Source organism: Topomyia yanbarensis, chromosome 2 (genome assembly GCF_030247195.1).
Source record: "Topomyia yanbarensis strain Yona2022 chromosome 2, ASM3024719v1, whole genome shotgun sequence".
Lineage (NCBI taxonomy): Eukaryota > Metazoa > Arthropoda > Insecta > Diptera > Culicidae > Topomyia > Topomyia yanbarensis.
This window is the reverse complement of record NC_080671.1, coordinates 52,349,737-52,372,448: the sequence shown is the minus strand read 5'-3', so window position 1 is coordinate 52,372,448 and position 22,712 is coordinate 52,349,737. Positions and strand designations below refer to the sequence as shown.

The 22,712-nt window shown below is 38.9% G+C and overlaps 1 protein-coding gene across 3 annotated transcripts in view; it reads left to right on the top strand.

The window, feature by feature from the left end:
• LOC131684952 (uncharacterized) overlaps positions 1–22,712 on the top strand; it is a 160,816-nt gene that overhangs the window by 57,566 nt on the left and 80,538 nt on the right. The window lies entirely within an intron of this gene.

Below are 22,712 nucleotides of genomic sequence, written 5' to 3'. Positions count from 1 at the left end.
GTAGGCTTTAGATATAACGTATATTTGAGTGTATGATGGGCAGAGCATGTTTCCAGAAAACAGCTTATAATAACAATTTTACAAACTAAGAGAAATAATTACACCCTCCTACATCTGACACTCAGCATCCACTAAAACGCATAACGGACAAAATACACATTGACAGCCTTTCCATTACCTTTTCGTCTCACAACGGGAATGTGACCTAGAAGCAATACCCCCTCACAACAGTCCATCAAGTGCAAAAACTCTAGTCTATACCAGTTTGTTGGTTGACCTAGGACCTAAGTACAAATGTATATAGTGTAATGATAATGAGCTTATTTTGACACTTTTTGGGAGGATGGCGCACTATTTCATTAATCACTCGGGAAATGAAATGCGACTGGTATCAATATCTTAGCTTCGTTCCGTAGAATCAGTATAATTACAAAAATAACCTGAAGAAATTCTTGCGCTAAGCGCAGTGAAAACTCGAATCGCGCGTCCAGTTTGTTGGCCTAGTAATTAACCATCGTTATAAACAGATGCTGTTCTAATCGACGGCTTCAAAGTGATAATAGCAATAAGTTGAAAATAGGCACATTACCTTACCACATAGAAAGTTTAGTTCGCACCAAATACACAAAGGAAAATCGAAATGAAAGGACACTCGCAATGAATGATTGCTCTGTAAACAACTGGATCGAAATTGATTTTAGATTATCTTGCTATATAAACTTCGCAAAGGTTGTTTTTGCACTTTTCCTGGGAGAAAGAGCTGGTGTTGGATAATGGTGCTGACGTAGTATTGTTTGCTTTGGCTGTTGATTCATTTTACGTCCAGAACCGTAAAAAACTTGCACACAGTAGCAACTTCAATCATTATCGTCGTCGCGATTCTTATATTGGGTGCATCTTAAAATACCATAAACATATTTGTAATTCGAAAAAGCTCCAAGTCCATACATAAATGAACTCCCCTGAAAAAGGTCCAGCTGAGATGTTGAACAAGATTCATCATCGAAGCTTCGATTAGCTGTTTTAAACCGTATATATTAGCATCAGTCGGACCACGTCTGTTCTTTTTTCGGATCAAAGATAATCCGCTAAGTGTTCTAAAGATTTCGAAAGAATGCATATCCGTCACGGATATTTCTAAATCCGCCTAGATACGTTCAGAATGTGATATTCTGTCTAAAGTAAGCAAATGATATCACCGATGACAAGTTTTTAATGAAAGACTACCGCGTCTACATTTCCGTCCACAACGTTGAGATCGACGGTGTCGTCAGTGATTCTAATGTACTAAAGCAAGGGGTTGGTTGTTTCAAGAGCGTCTTGCTTTAGTGACCACAGATTTTGAATGGCCATAACAAACGAAAGGGCAAGATTGTATGTACTTTCTAACTCGTATTATGTGATCTTTGGTGCCAATTTATGATTTGTTCGACAAGATTGGCCTGTCTTATAGGTTGTTTGTACTGCGTCATGCATCGCTCTAATCACAAGAAAATGGGGCATTGTAGCAATAAGGCCCAGTGTGACAAGTGTGCAGAGAATCATTAGGATGACTCTTGAATTGCGTGCCTATGCGGAAGAGTCCGCATGATCAATTACCATGCCCCGCATACAATCAGTATCCGACTAATCTGAAGCATTCATGCATGCTCCAAGCACTCTTTTGCATAAATACTAAAGATAACGACACCATTCATCACGACAAATCGCGATGCTCTCTTAGTTCAGGAAGAGTGCGACTCTGATGATCCCCTTGTGGGGGCATCTGTTACTGCTCCTAAAATCTACAAACAGACTAAGGACTAATTTTTATTCTCTAGAGGAGCCGCCAAATATAACAGCTAAAGAAAGCGCTGACACAAAGTCGAAGGCAAACAGCCTTTGGTATTTGTCATTTGTGGTCAAACCAGAAGTTTCCAATGCTTCCAAGAACACCAAAAACCTAACGTGACCCAACATTCCAATCAGAGATTATACTGAATGCACGATTGGTTTGGCCTTGTTTGAACAACGGCAACTTTGTGTTATTGCGGAACTCCTTTCGGCAGCGAGGAGACATCAATTCTTACGGGACGACGTGGTGTTGTCTTCTCGATGACAATCGATCTTATTCACACTACCATTCTAGCACAGCTTCAAGGAGATGGCCTGCTTTACTGCCATTTACTGTCCTATTTATGTTTCCATGAAACTAAGGAAACGAGTGACAAAGGATGCAATATTTTTTTGAATTGAAGGTGAAGAAGTGCATTTTTTGGGTCGTGTAATAAAATAAAAAACGACGGGTGTTCAACAAAAACTAAAATTTTTATGTAGTTAAAAAAAAATTAAGAATTCAGTATTTTTTATTAAAAATGTTTATTCTTCAAAAAACGTCAATGAATATTGGAGAAGGGCCCTGGTCAGCCGTATGACGCAACTTAGTCGCGATGCTCTTACAAGAGTGCTGGACGGCACTGACGTTCATCTTCCGTATACAACTCCGGATCCTGGTGGTCAACTGCTTCGTATCCTTAGCCCACCAATTATTTTTGTACACTGAGGGAGCCGAAAACATTGTCAATGGGACGGCACTCGGGCAAGTTGGTTGGGTTCCTTTCTTTCAGCACGTCTTTTCTGCTCAAGATAATCCAGCGTCTTCTTGGTGTAATAGGAAGACGCCTTGTCCGGCCAGAAGACGTACTTCCCATCCGCATGATGCTCCTTTAAGAACGGCAGAAGAAAGTTCTCAACACACTCCTCCTGGTACACTTGTTTATTGATAGCCAGACCGCTCGGCTTGAACTACGGCTTTGAAATCCCTCTGTCTGATATGGCGATGTACAGCACAACTTTTCGGCCGGCGTCACGCAAACTCGTTCCGTCCTTGTTTTCGAACAGCTTTTTCAACGCTTCCTTCTTCTTCCTCGTCATTATCTTCGCTGGACCGCCGCTACCGGCCTTCCGCTCACGCTCAGGGATGCCAGGATCCGGTGAACTATGTACTTACGGGCACGTTTTCGTCTCGAAATCGGTCTACCGTGAACTTTTTTTCCACGATGACCTTGCATTTCGTAAAACCGTACAACACGCTCGCGGAATGCTTGCTATTTCGACGGCATCTTCGATTGAACTGACAGCACCCGAGCGAAATGAAACATGCCACCCATTTCTAGGGACTTCAGAGAGCAATTCTCTTGGAGAGGAAAAATTACGCTCCTTACTTTAATTACAGAAAGGTATTGAAATCATTCTCATTCTCAATGGGGGGTGGGCGTAGCGTAGTTGGTAAATCGATTGCCTTGTACGCAGCGCACCTGGGTTCGATTCCCGACCCCGCACATAGGGTTAGAAATTTTTCTTAAGAGATTTTTCTAACCCGAAGAGGCGAATGACCTTAAGGTTAAAACCTCTATAATTGAAATAAAAAAAAAAAATCATTCTCATTTATTTTTGAACACCCATTACACAGGAATCTTAATTCCAACGTTATCACTTTCAACCACGTGCTTTAAGTTTTCTGTAAAGCGAAACGTTCGGCTTGGAGTAAAGTATTTAAAGCTATCAATACTGCATTGCGGAGATGATGATACTGAAGATAGGCGACTTTCTTAAGCCTAAGTTCCACTTTCACCTTCAGAAGGCATTCCACGTCAGGAAAGTTGGGTTTTATTGAACAAAATTTGAAGTTGACGACCGCGGTGTTGGGTCAGAGTAGAGCTTTTTCGTCAACTTTACTTGACGTCAAGAGATAAAAAAAGTGCCGAGGACTTAATGATTGGAGGGTCTAAAATATGCCAGTCGCGCACGGAGCATTTTGGGTTTTGCCCTTGCTGTATTATGCGAATCTCTGACACAGTGGACCATTATTTTCTTCGCAAATCGTGGGAATCAAATGATCATGTCCCATTTAAACCTGATATGGCTCGCTAAATGCGTTAACATCCCAACTCGCTTGGTGTCCTCTAGTTGTTGTGCAATTTGTGTTGGAGATGAAATGTACAGTTCTCTAATCAACAATGGTTAGAATAGCACAAGTCAATCTCCAACATAAACGTACAGCAACTATGAATTTATCTCGACTCATGCAGGAAGGTAAAGCTTCCATAGCATTGGTTCAAGAACCGTATTTCCATAAAGGAAACTTCTATTTTGGAAAGTTACTTAACACTGCCTTCATTGCTTACAACAAGACAGGCATGACTAACCCACGTGAAATGCCTCGTGCTTGCATTCTTGCAAATAAGGCTATTGACGCGTGTCTCATATCGGAGCTCACAACTCGCGATATCTGTGTTGTCACAGTTACATTGACTGTCGGAAACGTAGACAAAAAATATATATACTGTTCAGCATACCTACCGCATAACGAATCATCTCCTTCTGATGATTTCAAAAGCGTTGTATCATATTGTAGCAGAAATGGGCTTCCGCTCATTATCGGCAGTGATGCGAATGCTCATCACATCATTTGGGGCAGCTCAGACATCAATCTGAGAGGCTCTGAACTGATGGAGTACATAAGTAGTACAAATCTCCATATTCTGAATGTGGGAAACCGACCAACTTTTGCGAGGTCTGGGAGGGAGGAGGTGTTAGACATAACACTTTGCTCTGATAGAATTTTGCATGAACTGGGAAATTGGCAGGTTCCAAATGAAACTGAACCGTCTCTATCCGATCATAAATATATATTTTTCGAGCATTTTGATGTCACCTTCAATGTGGTGACATATCGTAATCCTAAGCCTACAAACTGGGACCTCTTTTTGGAAAACTTAGCGACTAAATTTCATGGATATTTTCCAACAATTAGTCAACTAGACGACTTAGATGACGTCGTGGATACGACAAACTCATTCATATTAGCATCCTACGAAGAAGCTTGTCCACTTCGTACTGTTAAATCGACTAGGGGAACCCCTTGGTGGAGGGCTGAGCTTGATAGAATGAAGAAAGTTATGAGAAGAGCTTGGAACCGGCGTCAGCGTGATGACTCCAGGGCTTTCAGGTCAGCTCGTAGTGCATATAAGAAATGTCTTAGATCTGCAGAACGGGCTGGCTGGCAAAGCCTATGCACTAATGTCTCTAGTCTGAACAAGGCTAGCAGATTAAATAAAATTCTCTCCAAATCGAATGATTTTCAGATGAACTCCTTGAAAACCAGAGATGGTGTTTATGTGACAGACGAAAAAGATGTTCTTAATTGTCTCTTCGATACACACTTTCCAGGTTGTATCGATCCGGAGTTGATCAATGTTCACAGATCTCATTCTGGTGATTCGGACTCGTGGGCGCTAGCACGCACATTGGTTTTCACTGAATCGGTCAAGTGGGCAGTTGACAGCTTTGCTCCATACAAATCACCCGGAAAAGATGGGATACTTCCCGTGCTACTGCAAAAGGGATTTGATATTCTTAAACATGTCTTGAAAAAGATTTTGCTTTCCAGTCTTGCTACCGGGTATATCCCGAAAGCATGGCGAGAAATAACTGTTAGATTTATTCCCAAAGGGGGGCGCTCAAGCTATGAAGAAGCCAAGAGTTTTAGGCCAATCAGCTTAAGTTCTTTTCTTCTGAAAGCTTTGGAACGGATAATCGATCATCACATCAGGAACGTTAGTTTAGTTGAATATCCACTGCACAAAATGCAACATGCATATCAGTGTGGGAAATCCACGATCACTCTGCTTCACGATGTTGTTTACAACATTGAGAAAGCCTTCTCGCTCAAGCAATCTAGCTTGGGTGTATTCCTAGATATTGAGGGTGCTTTTGACAATGTGTCCTTCCAGTCTATTCTGGAAGCGACGCGCGGTCATGGGATACCTGCATGTATCTCAGGTTGGATAAACGCAATGCTTAGTAACCGCATGCTTTGCTCGTCACTGCGACAGGCTGAGATACGGAAGTTGAGTATTTGCGGTTGTCCTCAGGGCGGCGTTCTGTCACCTTTGTTATGGAACTTAGTAGCTGACGGCTTGTTGAAGAAACTCAATGAGCTTGGATTTCCAACCTACGGGTTTGCTGACGATTACCAAATACTAATTACTGGATTTTGCATCGGAACAATCTTTGACTTGATGCAACAGGCATTAAGAGCTGTCGAACAGTGGTGTCGACAAGTTAAACTATCAGTTAACCCAAGCAAAACTTCAATGGTTCTTTTCACGAAGAAGCGAATAACAACCGGGGTTCGTCCCTTGCAGTTCTTTGATTCTGAGCTGCTGTGTGCAGATCAAGTCAAATACGTTGGAGTCATATTGGATTCCAAACTGAATTGGTCTGCTCACATTGAGTTCAGAGTCAAGAAAGCGTGCATGGCCTTCGGGCAGTGCAGACGAACTTTTGGAAAGACCTGGGGTCTCAAACCTAAATACATCTATTGGATTTACACGACAATTGTACGTCCAATACTGTCATACGGATGCCTTGTGTGGTGGCAGAGGGGAGAGGTGGTGACAGTCCAGTCAAAGCTAAACCATCTGCAAAGAATGGCGCTCATGGCGTTGACTGGTGCTTTCACCACGACTCCGACTGCTGCTCTTGAGGCACTTCTAAATATCAAACCATTACACATACACTTAAAACAAGAAGCACTATCATGTGCATACAGACTGCAGGTTACTGGGCTTTGGAACAGTAATCATGTTGATCTTGCTACCAGTCATACACGTTTGTGGTCACAAATGGTTACATGGGGTGAAGATATTCTTGCTCCCAGCGATATTACACTCACTTGTAGTTTTCCTTACAGGACATTCCATATTAAGATTCCCTCTCGAGAGGAGTGGTTGTCTGGCTTTATGGAAAGACAACAACAAACGCAAGTGGTTTGTTACACTGACGGTTCTCTGATGGAGGGACGTGCTGGTGCTGGTGTCTACTGTCGTGAAATGAGACTGGAACAATCTCACTCACTAGGTAGATACTGTACTGTATTCCAAGCAGAAATCTTTGCGATTATGTGCGGGGTGCAATCGGCCCTTCAACTGAGTTTGTCCGGCAGAGTTATAAACTTCTGCTCCGATAGTCAGGCTGCAATCAAGGCCCTTAGCTCAGACAAATCCCGGTCCAAGCTAGTGATCGCGTGCCGAACCCAAATCGAAGAACTAAGCATTGTCAACACTATCTACCTTGTCTGGGTGCCCGGACATTGCGGTATTACTGGAAATGAATGGGCTGACGAATTGGCCAGGGCAGGTTCAGCGATTGACTTCATTGGTCCTGAGCCCGCGCTGCCAATTTCGACAAGTTGGATAAGGGAAAAATACGGTCCTGGGCTTCGTCCGAGCACCGCAATTATTGGAGAAATCTACAAACGTGTCGCCAAACAAAGGCGTTTCTAGAACAACCATGCCCAGTGGTTTCGAAAAATCTCTTACATTTTTCGAAGCTCCACTGCGGCATGCTGACCAGGGCTTTAACCGGCCACTGCAAACTCAATTATCACATGGCAACTATTCAGCGCGCTGAGTCTTTTTCATGTGATCTTTGTGAATCCGACTACGGAACTTCATATCATCTGATATGCAACTGCCCAGCGCTAGCGCAATTGCGATTACGAGTCTTCAGCCGTCCTTATATAGACGAAACCATGTTTGGTCGACTGAAACTCAGAGACATACTAAAGTTTCTTATCCAATGTGGTAAAGATCTTTAGGCTTATTCGCAGGCAAGTTGAACTACTTGTGAGTTTAATTTACCTGTTGTTTATTTTTTGTTTTGTGCTGTTTTTCCCACCCTTCCAAGTCTACTTCCCCACACCTCCTTGTCCTTTCCTTCCGCTCAGGAAATGATGAAAACACACGGCAAGGCACAAATCCCCGACTATGTACGGGGAACGTGCCATTTGAGCCAATATATTCTGATTCCTACATTACTGCACGTGTCAAATTCGAACATGAGCTCAAGAATAAAATATCACGATAACGTGCATATAAATTATGATAAATGTAGCTAAGATCCTCAAATCATGAAAATAAATTACACTACTCGTGATTAAAACATAAAAAATCGAGACTATGATCCTAAAATCCCGAACACAAATCACTCTAAGTAGTCAATAGAAATAATGAAAATGGTAACTGAGATCCTGAAATCATGAACATAAGTCACACTACTCTGACAAAAAGAAACTTTTCAAGATTTTTTTTGTATTCACGTTTTTGTTGATCAGGAACATCTTTTCGACTAATCGCAGAAGGACACTCAGGCCAAGAAAGGTATTTAAACTATATGCTTAACGACCATTATGCCTAACGTATATAATACACATCCCTAACGACCATATGCATGTAGGTATGCCTAATGGGGTCAACCCTATATCTGCATTCATCTCAACGAATCAGATTTATACACGTGTTGGGATGCGTTGAAAACAACTAATTTGGATTTGATTAATTATAAAATAAGCTATAAAAATCACCGCCAGTTGACGTGCTATTAAGCATACCTTTAAATAGATACGCTTACGGCTTGTCAGCATTTAATCCTATATATTAAACTAATTAAAATAAGCCTCGCGACAGAGCTCTAACCATATTATAATCACATCAAAAAGAATTTCGCTCCGGGCCAGATTTCTATTTTAATACGTAAGAATAAAAACATCGACAATTTGCATACACATTACGTAAACCACCCACTTCACTGGTTGTTGACATAATGAAGAGAAAATCTGCTGGCCCGGCGCTGCTCAAGAAAACAGTAAAGCGGCGATTACTTGCTTCATTGCATCCCATTCATATTCCACCTCGCGTCACGCCAATCCACTGCACTCCGGATGCCTGCTGATGATGCAGGTTACCAAGTGTACATACAGACTAGAAAATGTGTCAGCCTTCCAGCTAGCAGCTCGATCCGACCGAAGACTGACATAAATATTTGCGCCTTTGGGCATGTTACGCCACGGCGGCACATATTTCATTCACTTGACAACGCCATTGTCGCAAATGGGGATGCATACAACATTCGGGAAAAATACAGGCACAATACCGCTTGACGGAACGGCCCGTGAAATGCAGTGACAGCAATAAGATTTTCCAGTGCAGAAAAAGTTAGGCGCATTTATGAATAATTTAGTTCTGTTCCATGGTCCATTATAGTTTGGATCAACCTCCATACGAGCACGAGGCGGGCTCATGCATACTTGATACGAAGCCTGACAGTAACGTTACTGCATAATAGTGCCAGCTCTCGAGCGGAAACGTCGGGATAATGTAGTTGGTAGGTTGAGAAATTAAAATCTAATTGAACTAGATTTCGTCTTTTGTGTTTTGAGAAAGTGTAAAATGGACTAGCAGCTATGACCCAATACATGTTTAGAAATAAATTTCTCATTGTAAGATATCTGGCCTTCTAAAGACAAACAATAAAATTTTTAATCGTTTTTCTTCCTTTGTTAGCGTTGTTGAAACTAAACTTTCTAAAGTCCTGCCCATTTACCCAATCGTTACGCTGCACGAATAAAAAAACCGGTCATTGATATTTGTAACGAAACTAACAGTTATAGCACTGACCATAAAAGTATAAGAGTCCCATATGGATTTTTGTCGAAAATGAGATATCTGTTGGATTGTATTCTGTATCACCACTGAATCATACTGCCGTTATAAGCTTAATTGTCCCATGTTCTATGGGATTCCCTACATACATGGGACAATTATATATAGAACGGCAGCATAATGCACAAATAAGATTATCAGCTTTGTTTAGAAAATATCGAAAAAATACCAAAACATGGTTGTCCCATCCATAAGGCTCAATGAAAATGTAAATCTTGAACAGCGTTTTTCTCGGCTTGCTGTTTTTCAATATCTTCGGTAAAATTTTCTTTTTTTTGTGTGCTTTAATATAATGGCGTCAAATTTTAATTGAATGGGGCATAAAGTCAGATGAAAACAATAACGTTTTTCATTCATTGTTTAAATGTTGCGGTATCTATGGAAAGTTTGTAGAGGAACTAATTTTGGGAAACTTTACGAATATGTAAAATGTCTATCTCTGAACAAAAAATAAAAAATATGAATACAAATATAAAGGGACTCAGATGAATCTCGCGTTGTTTTTTGAGAAAGGGCAAATAAGCATACTGTCAAAATTCACTTTGAGAGGAAATTCTGGACAAACCGTAACTCGCCAAGAGTGGATGTTAACATTTTATGAAAGAGCAAAGTTTTCTCTTTCGTCTGTTGCTGTGATTTATAATCGGCGATTAATGGTTTATCCAGAATATCCTCTCAAAGTGAATTTTGACAGCATACTTATTGGCCCTTCTCAAAAAAGCGAGATATACTTCCTTAAAAAGAGCTTTTTGTAAAAAAATGTTTGCTATAACTTTTTTATTTAATTTTTGACATTTTTCGAATATTTCGGATGTTTTAAAAACACATTTTTTTTGCGGAACATTCCAGCTCGCTATCTCTTCGTTTCCAGGATTTATGAATGTTTTTTGGATTTTTTACTTTAACTTTAGGGGCTTCGCAAAGCAGCAGGCAGTAACAAATAAACTTATTATCCCCTAATTCAACAATATACACCTTATCGATAGGTATATAATTCACAGAGAAATCAAAAAGGAATACTTAGAAAAACTTTGAATAAAGTGCCTTCATTTTTTGTATTACAGTGTGTCCCACTGTAATTTGTATTCAAAAATGATAGTGGATTTTTTGGCCGAAGGACACTAGGCCGAATGGTCATTAGGCCGAATGGACACAATGCCGTTTGAACCAAATAGAGAGCCAAAAAGTGTAGCTGGAATTGAACACAAGATTTAAAACAATGATCAGATTTCAATAAAGGGTGAATTTTTGCAATTTTTCAAACTTTAAAAACTAGTGGATCATAGGTTTGCTTGCAATGGGCCGTCGCTTCTAATGGCGTATCGGTGACCCCGTCGCTCGGTCTCGGTTATGCGGCAAAGCCATATTACCATGATTTCGCTTAAGAACCAAAGTAGTGTGGAAACTGATGGTACAGTAGGTTTACGTATATTCAATAAGTCGTCCTGTTTAGAACTTCGTTACATCCCATAATAATAAAACTGGTAATTATTTAATAGAGCTGGCTGGATAGAATATTTTGCATTTAATATAATTCGAAAGAAGAGCTCATGATAAAAAGAAGGAAATAAGGTTTATATTCGTAATTATTAAAATGCATTTTTGAAAGGTGATCACTTACTGGCGGAATGGTTCGAACCTGTGGAGAAATGGGGTTTTCATAACGTCGTGGAATTGGATCAACCTCCAGCTTTTTCCAGCACTGTTGCGAAACCTCAACCACAGCGCATAATATGTGGTGCGAAGGAAATTTAGAGAGTCAAATACAAACCTTGTTCTTTGTATGATGCAGCGCCAGCGGTCACGATCGGACCGAAAAGGAAAAAATGACCGAGTTTGCGCCAAATTCACACCAGTTTGGCGTGTTTGGTAATTGGAACAGCGTAGGCAAAACGCAATTCGAATAGTATATGTACATATTGCTAAGAAAATTACACATACAGCATAAATTCGAAAGAACTGATTTTTTCCTGGCAGTAAAACATTAAGAGATTCGTTTAATCAAGCTATGAAAATTTAAGTCAGACCGAGAAGCCCGAATGCTCCACTGGCTAAGCATCGATTTCCTTTCCATTTCTTTGCCTAATGCTCATTCGGCATAATGTGCATTCGGCCTAACGCCCAATCGGCCTAATGTCCATTCGGCCAACTGTCCATTCGGCCGACTGTCCATTCGGCCGACTGTCCATTCGGCCGGCTGTCCATTCGGCCTAATGTCCACTCGAGCTAATGTTTATTCGGTCGAATGACCTTCGGCCTAATGGCCGGACACCTTCGAAAATGATGGGAATTTGATTGACTATTAAATCTCGCGTGTTTTTTTTTGAGAAGGGCCCATAAGAATGCTGTCAAAATTCACTTTGAGAGAACATTCCGGACAAACCGTAACATCCACATTTTATGAAAGAGAAAGGTTTTCTCTTTCGTCTGTTACTCTGAATTATAATCGGCGATTGATGGTTTGTCCTGTATTTCCTCTCAAAGTGAATTTTCGCAGTATACGTATTGGCCCTTTCCAAAAAACACGCTAGAAATGTGGTGTGGATTATTACTTGATAATTACTTGAATAATTTTTTTTTTGAAAAATCGTTTTTAGGGTGAACTGGTAATTCGGGCCTTTCATGTACTTTTGCGCAGAGCCGTTTATACACAATACCGTAAGAGATCAGAAAAAGTCGCCATAGAAAAAAATGTACAAAATTGACCTGGTTTTCAGCAAAAAATAATTATTCTATAGTTCTACAGTTCTATAGCTCATAAACCCTTACTAGTCTCCCCTATGTACGAATGGGACATACATTGCTGAACAAAAAGATAATACGTGTAACTGCAACTACCTGGAAAACTGTAGACTCTTAAAGATAAAGTAAAAAATTGAAAAATATGAATATGGGATCATCCATAAATGACTTAGCATTTTGAGGGATTTTTAACACCCCCCTCCCCCATCGTAGCATTTCGTCACGAACCTCCAACCCCCCCCCCCCCCCCCCGATAATTGCGTAGCTTGACAGCAACCCTACCCCTCTTGTCCCCGTAAAAAATCAAAAAAAAATTAAAAAGCGTTGTTAGTTAGATGAAACGGGTAAGGTTGTCGTGACAGCAGGTCAACCCTATTCCTCTTTAAAAAAAAGCTACGCAGCATGACATGACCCCCTACTTCCCTGTCGTCACACATCATCACAAAATACAAAACTCCCCCCTCCCCCATATAATTCTACGTCATTTATGGATGGTCCCTATGTAGATGTGTTTCACTTTATGTTTTTTTCTGTTATGAGCTAGATATTTTGCATCTTCGAAAAAGTTTCTCAAAATAAGTTCCTCTACACACTTCCCTTAGATACTAAAAAAATACATGAAAAAGTTATTTTGTTTTATCTGATTATATACCCCCTAAGTTAAAATTTGCCACCATTATATTCAAAAAATAAAGAAGAAGACATCGAAGAGCTATAAATAACAGTTTCGTCGTAAATATCAATTTCCGGCATTTTTGATCTCGTCCTACTGTGCGCAGTCATTCGTAAGTATCGTATTATTTTAGAGCAAAACGTTATAAGAAGAAAATGTTTAGTAAGTATTTAGCTTGTAGTTTAAAGATACAAAATGGGTTTTTTGTGCCTCTCGATTAGGGTATTTCATATAAAATAGGAGAATTCGAGGATCACGACTTCACTTACTTGATGAATGGTAAAACTTATGTGAATCTTGAGAATTTTCGCTCTAAAAATGATATGAATAATAAGCGAAGCTCAAACCTTCATCAGTTATAGCATTAAATGCATTATTTCCTTCATAATTTCTTATTGTGACTACGGGAAAACTCAAATCGAAGTTAGCACAGTTAGTTAGATGTACAAAATGTTAATTTTATTCGTAAATTGTAGGATCCAAATTATCCCATTATTGCCCAACTATATATAGTAGGCGCTAAGAATAATTCCTATTACTCAATTAATAGCGCTGAACAGGCATTATCAACGAGTTAATATTGTTCATATACTCTTGCAGAATATGTATAGAGAAGTTAGAGTGGTTAAACCAGTGTTTATGTTTTGTTTTCAATCAATTTTCCCTTAAGGGGGGGGGGGGTCCGCGACGTTTGGGATAAATACGTTAGGCATAAGTACGTTAGGCATACATACGCTAGACATAAGTGCATTAGGCATAATATACGTTAGGCATAATGGACGGCTGACATAATGTACGGTAGGCATAATGGACGATAGGCATAATTTACAAAAATATAAGTGATCGCAAGGCATTCGTTATTATAGAGATATCAATCCTACACTTGTTTTTTCGAGTTTAACGAGATACTCCAAAATGAAAAATACCATGCGACATATTTGTCCTTTGCAGCTGCAGGGGTTTTTTCCTATTTTTTTCCATGGACGAGATGAGGAAAGAATCCCTTGATTTAAGTCAACAGTTTGTTACAAGCACATTTCAAGCCTATTTTATGTATAACCAATACAGTTGCATCCAAATATTCAAAAAGCCAAATAATGAACAAATATTAAGTTTTGGAGCCTATGGAAACTGGCAGTGTTATGTACAGCATCAGGCTTAGGCTTCAGATTTTACATTTGTGACGATATCTTTTTCGTTTCGATACCTCGTCACAGTACACAAATAAACTCTCTCTCGTATCAGACAGTTCCCGTAGTTCTATTTCGATGGCCTCAAGAATATAATCATTGAACTTAATAATATAGAAGATAATTAATATTGAACCAACAATATTCTTATATTCGTTGAATAAATAATAAAATGCATCATTCTTTCTTCCATGAGCTTCAAGAGCACAAATTTTCTTCTTGGACATTATGTATGCACCATAGATGTATGTAAGAACTAATCTAAGTTTATGTGCGTTATTCATACCTTAAGGGGTTTTATACAAAGTTGTGGCGATAAAATGAGCTAAGTTCGTGATCTTTTAGAAGATTTTCTGCAAATTTTATTTAAAAAAGCAAAACAGTTCGTTAGAAGTACTATCAAAGATAGAAAAAACAAGTTGAATCACAATTTTTTTTACAAAATTCAAAACTTTTTGGGCGACTTGGCGGAATGTCACAATTAATCTTTTTTTTTATTATAGAGGCTCTAACCTTAGCGTAATTCTACCAAATCTAAAATGTTCAAACATTTACGCTTTTATCACTCACGTCCGTATACCTAACGTATTTATACCAAATGGGGTACACCCCTTAAGGGGTTACACATTTTTGTTAGGATGAAAAAATCGAATTTTTGTAAATTAGATACTCTGAAACTACATACGCTGAGGAAAATTTTCTCAAAGTTTCATTAAGATCGGAATACTACAACTTGAGTTACATCTATTCATAGACTGCTACCCTTTGAGCACTCGTAGGCGGTGCGTAGTGTTTGATACGCTAGACCGTTGACTCGCTGCACCGACAGTAAAACTCGATTATCTTGGAGTTGTATTTTGTTGAAAAGTTCATCCGCGGCGATCACGATATCTCGGGAACCGCTTACCCGATCAATCTTAAATTTTCACTGGTTGCTCCTTATTATATCAGCTACTTTGAGTACAAAAATAATTTTACTGGAATGACCACATAATTTTTCTTCGATCGGAAAACACAATTTGTGATGCGCGTGAAAAATAAGTTGGGCAATAATGGTTTATGATCTTGTCCCATGGTGTCTTCTATAGTTATTGTGCAATTTATGTTGGAGATTAAATGTTCAGTTTTCTAATCAACGATGACTAAGCAACAAAAATAAATCTCCAGCTTAAACGTAAAACAACAATAAGGCATATCATCAGTGTAGATTCTCATAAAACCGAATCTGTAATTCTGGTTAACTATACTTTATTGGATCGTATGGTGGTTCCATTACATTCCTGCAACACATGTTCGCAGTGAACAACAGCAACAGTTGATTTCCATATTTTTTCAACTACCTACCCAGCAACCAAGTGTTCTCACAGCGTTACACACAGGCTGCCAATATGCAATCAAATTTCCTCAACGCAAACAAGGTTGGCGGCATCGATTGCACTTATTTAAAAAAATACAAATTACGTCCTTTTCCGTCCGCGGAATCAATAACTTACTATTCTGAAATTACAAAATAATGCAAAACGCGTTCTTCCCAGCAACTGTACGGATGGGACGGGGCGGTGCCGTGAAACTCAATCAACTAAATTACTTAATTTTTACGGATCGTATCCTTCGCTGCGACGCACGCAATGATGGCCTGTCAAAGAGTGAAAGTGTGGGCGGGTGCTCCGCTACTACCGGCACCGAACCCGAACCCGTGGCAAGTACAATTTTCCCGGAAACGAAAGGTGAAAGTTCGCTGCTCAATTTTCCATTTCATTTACATTTCCGGTAGCAGGAAACCGGCTACTTCAGTCCGTACAAATTCCACCGTCCCACGCGAATTGCGGGGTCGAACAGATAGGGTTCAACGTTGATTTCAGTACTTGGCTTTCTCGTCTCCTATCAGTTGCTGACGTTGAGGGAATTAACTGCTTTACTTGGTACATTTTATCACAGATAACAAACGTTTAGGATCGTATTCGAAATGTGTGTAAACACCTGCCACTGCCATTTTAAACCAAAATGTATAACTGAAATACATTAAGCGAACGTTTGTTGGTTGCGCAGTTATCGAAAATATGTAGCTGGAGTGCTACCATTGCCCTACATGTAGCAAACATTTGAATAGATGGCTGTAATGAGCCAGTGATTTCCAGCGTATGTCTATTTGAACGCATGTTACTGACGAAAAATAAAATCACAGATAGCCGACTTTTAGACGTTTAGAATGTGTTTAAAACCTCACTCCATATTCTACCTTCTCGCCGCCACTGTAGTAAATGTTATACTTGAACGAGGTGTTTGTAATTGGGTTTACTGCGCCTTCTACTGTATCTGACCATCGAACTTGATGATGAGTCCACTTTTTGTAGCTCTCGCGCAAGCTGGGAGGTTTTAGCAGGCTTCTGAAGTTCTAAGTACCGAGTTAAAATTTGCCGTATCCTTTGCCGATTGTTCAATCTTGTGTCTTCTTTGACATTTCGAAGGGTTGTTGGATGAAAATTCGTGATTATCGTGAGATGTTACAAATGGACTCCACTTTGGGGCTTTTTTGGTGATAAAACAGTTGAGAATATGTTCACCGCAGCTGGATTATTACACGTTTTATTATTAGTTGTTAACATTCTTTCACTACAAAATATGTGGCTTGGGTATGGACGATACAATATAGAAGCACGAGATCTCCACTCGATATCAACATCGAAAAGAAAAATATTGTTTTTTTCTAAAGAACGCCAACGAACCAAATAAATTTGGAAAAATGAACAGCGCTGTCGTTGAACAAAACATGCCTAGAAATTGTCCTTCCTGTCCTTCTCATAAACAACCTAAGGCTAGCTTTAATCAATGTGAAATTGCGCCGTGCGATACGGATAAAGTTGTAATTGAAATGCTGCAGGGCTTGATGTGTATGATATTAAACTTTTTTTTTCTTTTGCCGCTTGCCTCGCTTTCTAAAGGCTTCTCAGCCTTTAACCTAGATTTACTCACCGGGTACCCGATTCCGGCTTGATGAAGTTTCTGCAGCAACCAGTGCAGAAAAAGTAGATGTCTCTAGAGCGGCAGAGCTTCGTGGCTCTTGACTTTTTCCCATTGCGGTTCGCTCTCTCTCTTGAAAACGTAATTATGCACGGATGTGTTGACGCATTCTTTTAATTTAATGATGTGCATCTGTTCGCTTCAAATAATTTCTTACATTATTGAAACGGAATGTATATATTTAACTAAGCATCACGCAATCTTCTATTGTATAGAATAATACTATCTAAATAATAACAAGGTGCTACTTAGCATTCGTAGAAAGCTAAACGAGTAACAGTAATTATCACTTTCTGTATACAAAGGAACAAGTATTACGTAAAAGTATTTATTATCGGCAAACTCCATCCTCCAATTGAACTGGTAATGCTACCAAACTACCCACGTCTATGATACCATAGCAGAGAATACGACTTTTGACATTTGCCGCCAATCATGTTCAAAATGTCAGGTGTGTCAACAAAAACACCAACACCAAATTTGATCAACTCGGAGAAAACGTTGAAATGTCCCAGCAAATAACGAGGTGGTGGGTAGTGGTAGGATTTTCATCAGAACTGCTGAACTGAACAGCATAGCAAGAAAATACGAAAGCCCACGCAGGTCCCACATTAACGTTAATATAAATTGGACACACATTTAGCACGTCTAACTTGTCTCATTTTCGGTTTTGCGTATCGAGTTGATGGTTGGTGGGCGTCCAAGGATATGCACTTAACAACTTGCTTATCGACCTGTTAATCTTCCATGCTAAGTTGTTTGGGAACAAGAACGTCGGTAACAAAAATCAGTCTTGATAGCTGGAATCCAATTTTGTTATCTCTAGCATGTCCAGACAACCACATCTGGAGAACATAAGTTGCACTTGCTCGGTTCTCTAGACAATTCATACACTAGGCACGGAAATTGTCCGTACAGGGAATGAATTAAGAAACAGATACTAGCAAAACGCGTAAATTTTCGAATATAAATTTCAAACCTGATCTTTATTTGTTTTTTCGACCTCCGCGTCTAACATGGCATATTTAATAAATTTCATTTTATTGTGTACTTGAAGGAAACTTTGTTTACCCTCAAAAAGGCAGAGGCCCCGCTAGTTACAGTTCTCTAGTTTCAATAAACTTGTAATTTTAAATGCAAATGTTCGAGCATTTTCGGGTTTTCGATTCCCTCACTGATAAAACGACAAAAAAGAAGCTGTCAATTTCATTGTGTCTTGGGAGTAATGACTCACAATAGCTTGCCTTTTTGAGGGTTAATAAAGACATCAAACAGATGCCAACAAAATGCTCGTGCTTCAAATCGAAAATACTGAGACCGTGTAATAACTTCCAGCACGGACACATTACACTCTGTTCTTCATCACTAGCATTAACGTCTGAGTTGTTTCTGGTGGAATTTTCATCTTTTCTCTGTGATAACTGGTTTACTTGTTCCTTGGTGGCAATTATTTGCTCCTGAATTTTTCGCTCGAGATTATCCCCAAAATGTTCCAACATAGAACCACAAATATTGAGTTGGGTTTAAATCCGGAGATGGGTGAGGAAGCGTCGTTGCAAAAGCGTAGCCAGCAAAATGGCCCGAAGGGTCCAGCTTCTTTTCCTAAGCCAAATAAATTTCCGTTTTTTTTTTTTTGTAAACTGAATAAGAATAGATATACTACCCGAATTTTAATGATCTTTAAAAACCCGTGGAGAAGTAATTTTTAAAAAAATGGTCCATGGCTTCACAGTTTAGAATCAAATCTTGAGTAACTTTTGGTTTTATTCTAATCCGTAGTTCAGTTCGTTTTAAAAATTGGATGGTAAAAAAATTGTTCAAAATCATAAATAAGATTTTTAGTTTTAAAAATTGTCCTCAAGAAAATTTTGGTTTCCTGGCATCAAGATTTTTTTTTCAAATGTGTATTGTTGCCATGACTTTAATTGTACAAAGTACAAACCCAACCCAATTTAGTTTGTAAAATATATTTTAGTGCTATGTACCTCGACCATATTACTGAAACAAATGAGACATGAAGAAAAGCTACCATAAAATGAATGCTGATCTAATTAGGCAGATATACCACGGATTTATGTTTCTTCTCTAATATAATAGTTGAATTGAACATGTTTATCCTGCATTACTTATTCTGAGCCTTAACAATACGATGATACTAACAAAGCAAAGTCTGATATAAAATATTTTTATTTTTTATTTTATTTAATTTTATGTTATTTTTCGTCTAGCACATGTACACTACATAGAATGGTATTGCAATATTTACTTATATACTAGGGGAACCCGAGGCTATTCGGACCTACCTAAGTAAATCGCCGTTTTAGGAGGATAGATGTGAAAAAAATCGGTCGAAGGTTCTAATTGTTAGTTTGAAACCTCAGCTACATTTTGGGCCATAAAAGTTTGTTTGCACTACTCCATAGCAGCGCTAGTCAACGATTTGTAAACCTCTTCTTTTTTCCATCCTTCTACAATGTAATTGGCAATTCAGACCGTCATTTTTTTAGATAGAATTATGTTTACCTATATGAAATATTTATTAGAAAAACTCCTTAAAAAGCAAAAAATAAATTGCGTTACAAAAGCTTAATCTTAAACTTAGTCACAGCTGTCAATTGGCACATCATTTTCTTTGCTGTGCTGTTTACAATCGTGTGAGCTTCTTCAAGCCACTGGACGGCGGTTGATGGAATAGGGGGTCCGAATAGCCCCAAACGCGCACAAAAGTGGTGAGCGTCTATAAAATATCTATGTTTTCACCCAAACAAAAATCCTTCCATAAAATAGGAGCCTCAAGCTTTCCAAAACACTTCCCTGTTATTTTTTCAATTTTATGTGTTGCTTTAATCACGCTTTTACCATTATAATGATTTTTGTTTTGAGGATGGCGAAAAAATGAATATATACGACCGTTAGAAAGTCTTACGATTTTCTGAGAAATTGGGAGGCTCCGAATTACCCCCACGGTCTTAATTGCCCCGGGTCCCCCCATACATTATTTTTAGCGTTGACTTTAAATTTAATTTGTATTCTTGGCATGGAGAGGTCAATTATTTTCATAATTTTCATTATAATGACATCATTCTTTTGATGGGGCTATTTTTAGCATAGTTTGTCCCAAAAGATTCTCTTGAAAAATTAACGAGTTCTTAGATGACGGCTACGTTACGTACATAAAATATTATTTGCGAAAGTAATGATGCGGATTGTACACGTTGAGAAACAATGTCGTTGATAAAGCAAAACATGGTAAATTCGTGGGGATTCTTTGCGTTTTTGTATATTGATGAGCATACAACGTGCTTTACAGGATGGAACAGGAAAGTTTAGTTTTCCAATTGCGTACAAAAGAAATTGTTTTTGAACTGATTCGATGCATTGCAAAATTGTTCTGACATATGTATTGCATAATGATTTTATTGTATAAAGATTATAGCTGAAGCGTTTAATAAACCCCAGCATACTATTTGCTTCATTCATTATCGTATTGTACTGTTCCACAAATGAGAGCTTGGGATTATGCCTAGATATCGTACAATTTTGCATTTTTCTACAAGTTGGAGATATTTAAAAATTTTCTGTTGAAAATTTACATAGTTCATGGGACTAATGTTATGCTGGTGACTGCTACCTCAAATTGGCATCGCTAATAAAAATTCTTTTAATATAAATGTTGTCATGTGAAGAACGTTCGAGCAAACGGCTCTCAGCCAGGGCCGTCTTAGGACCATTCGGGGCCCCTGGGCACTACTGAGCTAAGGGACCCCCATAATTTAACAAGTATAAACTGCTGTAGAGTAAGAAGGTTAAAAAAATGAATCTCAGCACCAAAAGCCATTCCAACTCCATGCAACCCTCAGATTTTTTTTCCAAATTTGAGCCAATTTAGTCAACCACGTTGAAATTATCAAAACAAATAGTTTATGAATCAAAATATATGGAGAAAACGCACAATATCAGATTTCCATCGCTAGGTGTTATTGTAAATATTCATGAACCGTCGAAAAACTCAAGACGATTTTAGTAGATCCTAAAAAGTTTCTAATATTTCTAATCGACAGTGGCAAGGAGCCCAAACACTATATGTTATGGTAAGAGTTTGAACTCAGGTGAGCTGCGCACGGTGTAATGGGTTGACTCTCTCCGGACGGTGCAATCTGACCTTCATAGTGATAAGACGTTGTTTGAGGATGAAGAGTGCCTCCGTCAAGAAGGAGGAATGATGGAGTAGAGCGAGTTATACGTCCTTTATTTGAGTTTTATCTAGACTACTTTTTGGTACATTCTCTATAATTATGTGTAACCTAAAATGAAACGCATTGCTTGCTTTATTGTCATTTTTCTGAAAATGGATGGAGATCTAACCTATCAATATGAGCGGTACAATTATTTTAATGCCAGTGACGTGAAACAGTTGAAGTTAACACATTAGTAGATTTTGATAAATGATGTACACCGCATTTACTGTAACGTGTCCATTTTTAAACATTCCGCCATGAAAAATAAGGAAAATGTTATTCAAATGTTAAACAAATTATTCTTTTTTTGTTTTTTACGTAATTTTTGACTTCTTGGTGTAATCGATCGGGGAAAATAGATCGAAATAGTGAGTTAAGCGGTGGCAATTGCGTTAAAAAAAATCTCCCAGAGACAGGATTCGAACCTGCAACCCTTGCGACTCCGGGCCAATGCACAAACCCTTATGTTATCCCTGGAATAGGACGGCGTTCCAGAAAGAACACATGAGTATTGCATTGGCAGCGATCGTAAAGCGAGATCACACACAACCGCAGCTGCCACCCAACACATTTGATCTATTTAATTTCCCCGCTAGATACCAAAGCCTGGGGTTTTTATTATTGTCTGGTGCCTAATTTTAGCTCCTTACCCATCGTACTTCGGTGGGTGACAGAGCTAATAAAGTCTGGTCCCTTGCCAGGTTAACAGAGGCATAAAGGGAGCGAAACCACCGTTCGTATTAAACAAATATTCTTTTTTATTTTTGACGTTGTTGCATAATTGTATGGTAATTGACTTTAATTCCTTTAATCAGATTTAATATCGATTTGTGTAGACACTTTCAATCACACTTTTGTGAAGAGATTTTAATTTTTTTTTGAATTTTTACGAAAATAACGTTATAGATTGAGCAACAATTGAATACATACCACATCTGCGGATCGCTTGCCAAACAAGAATTTTGTTTCCAATTTTGACATATGCTGCTTTCACTGTCTGTACAGCTCCCTTATGCAAGTTCTAACGCCATGCTCTGGTTGCTGCTCCTATTCGGTGTCTTTCGAACATTATGTGCGTGTTGTACTAAACGTTAAATTGTTTCTGCTCAAAACAAATTGAAACTTGAATCGAAATGTTGGATCGACGTTTGTATTGGTTCAATAACGTTCTGCGCATGCAATGTCTTGTTTCCTACCGCTGCCATCACTTCGCTTGGTAATCTGATGCTCTCTAAACGTCTTGTTCACATGGGATACGGTACAATGTGCGATTCCAAGCTGCTACCAATCCATTGTTACCCAC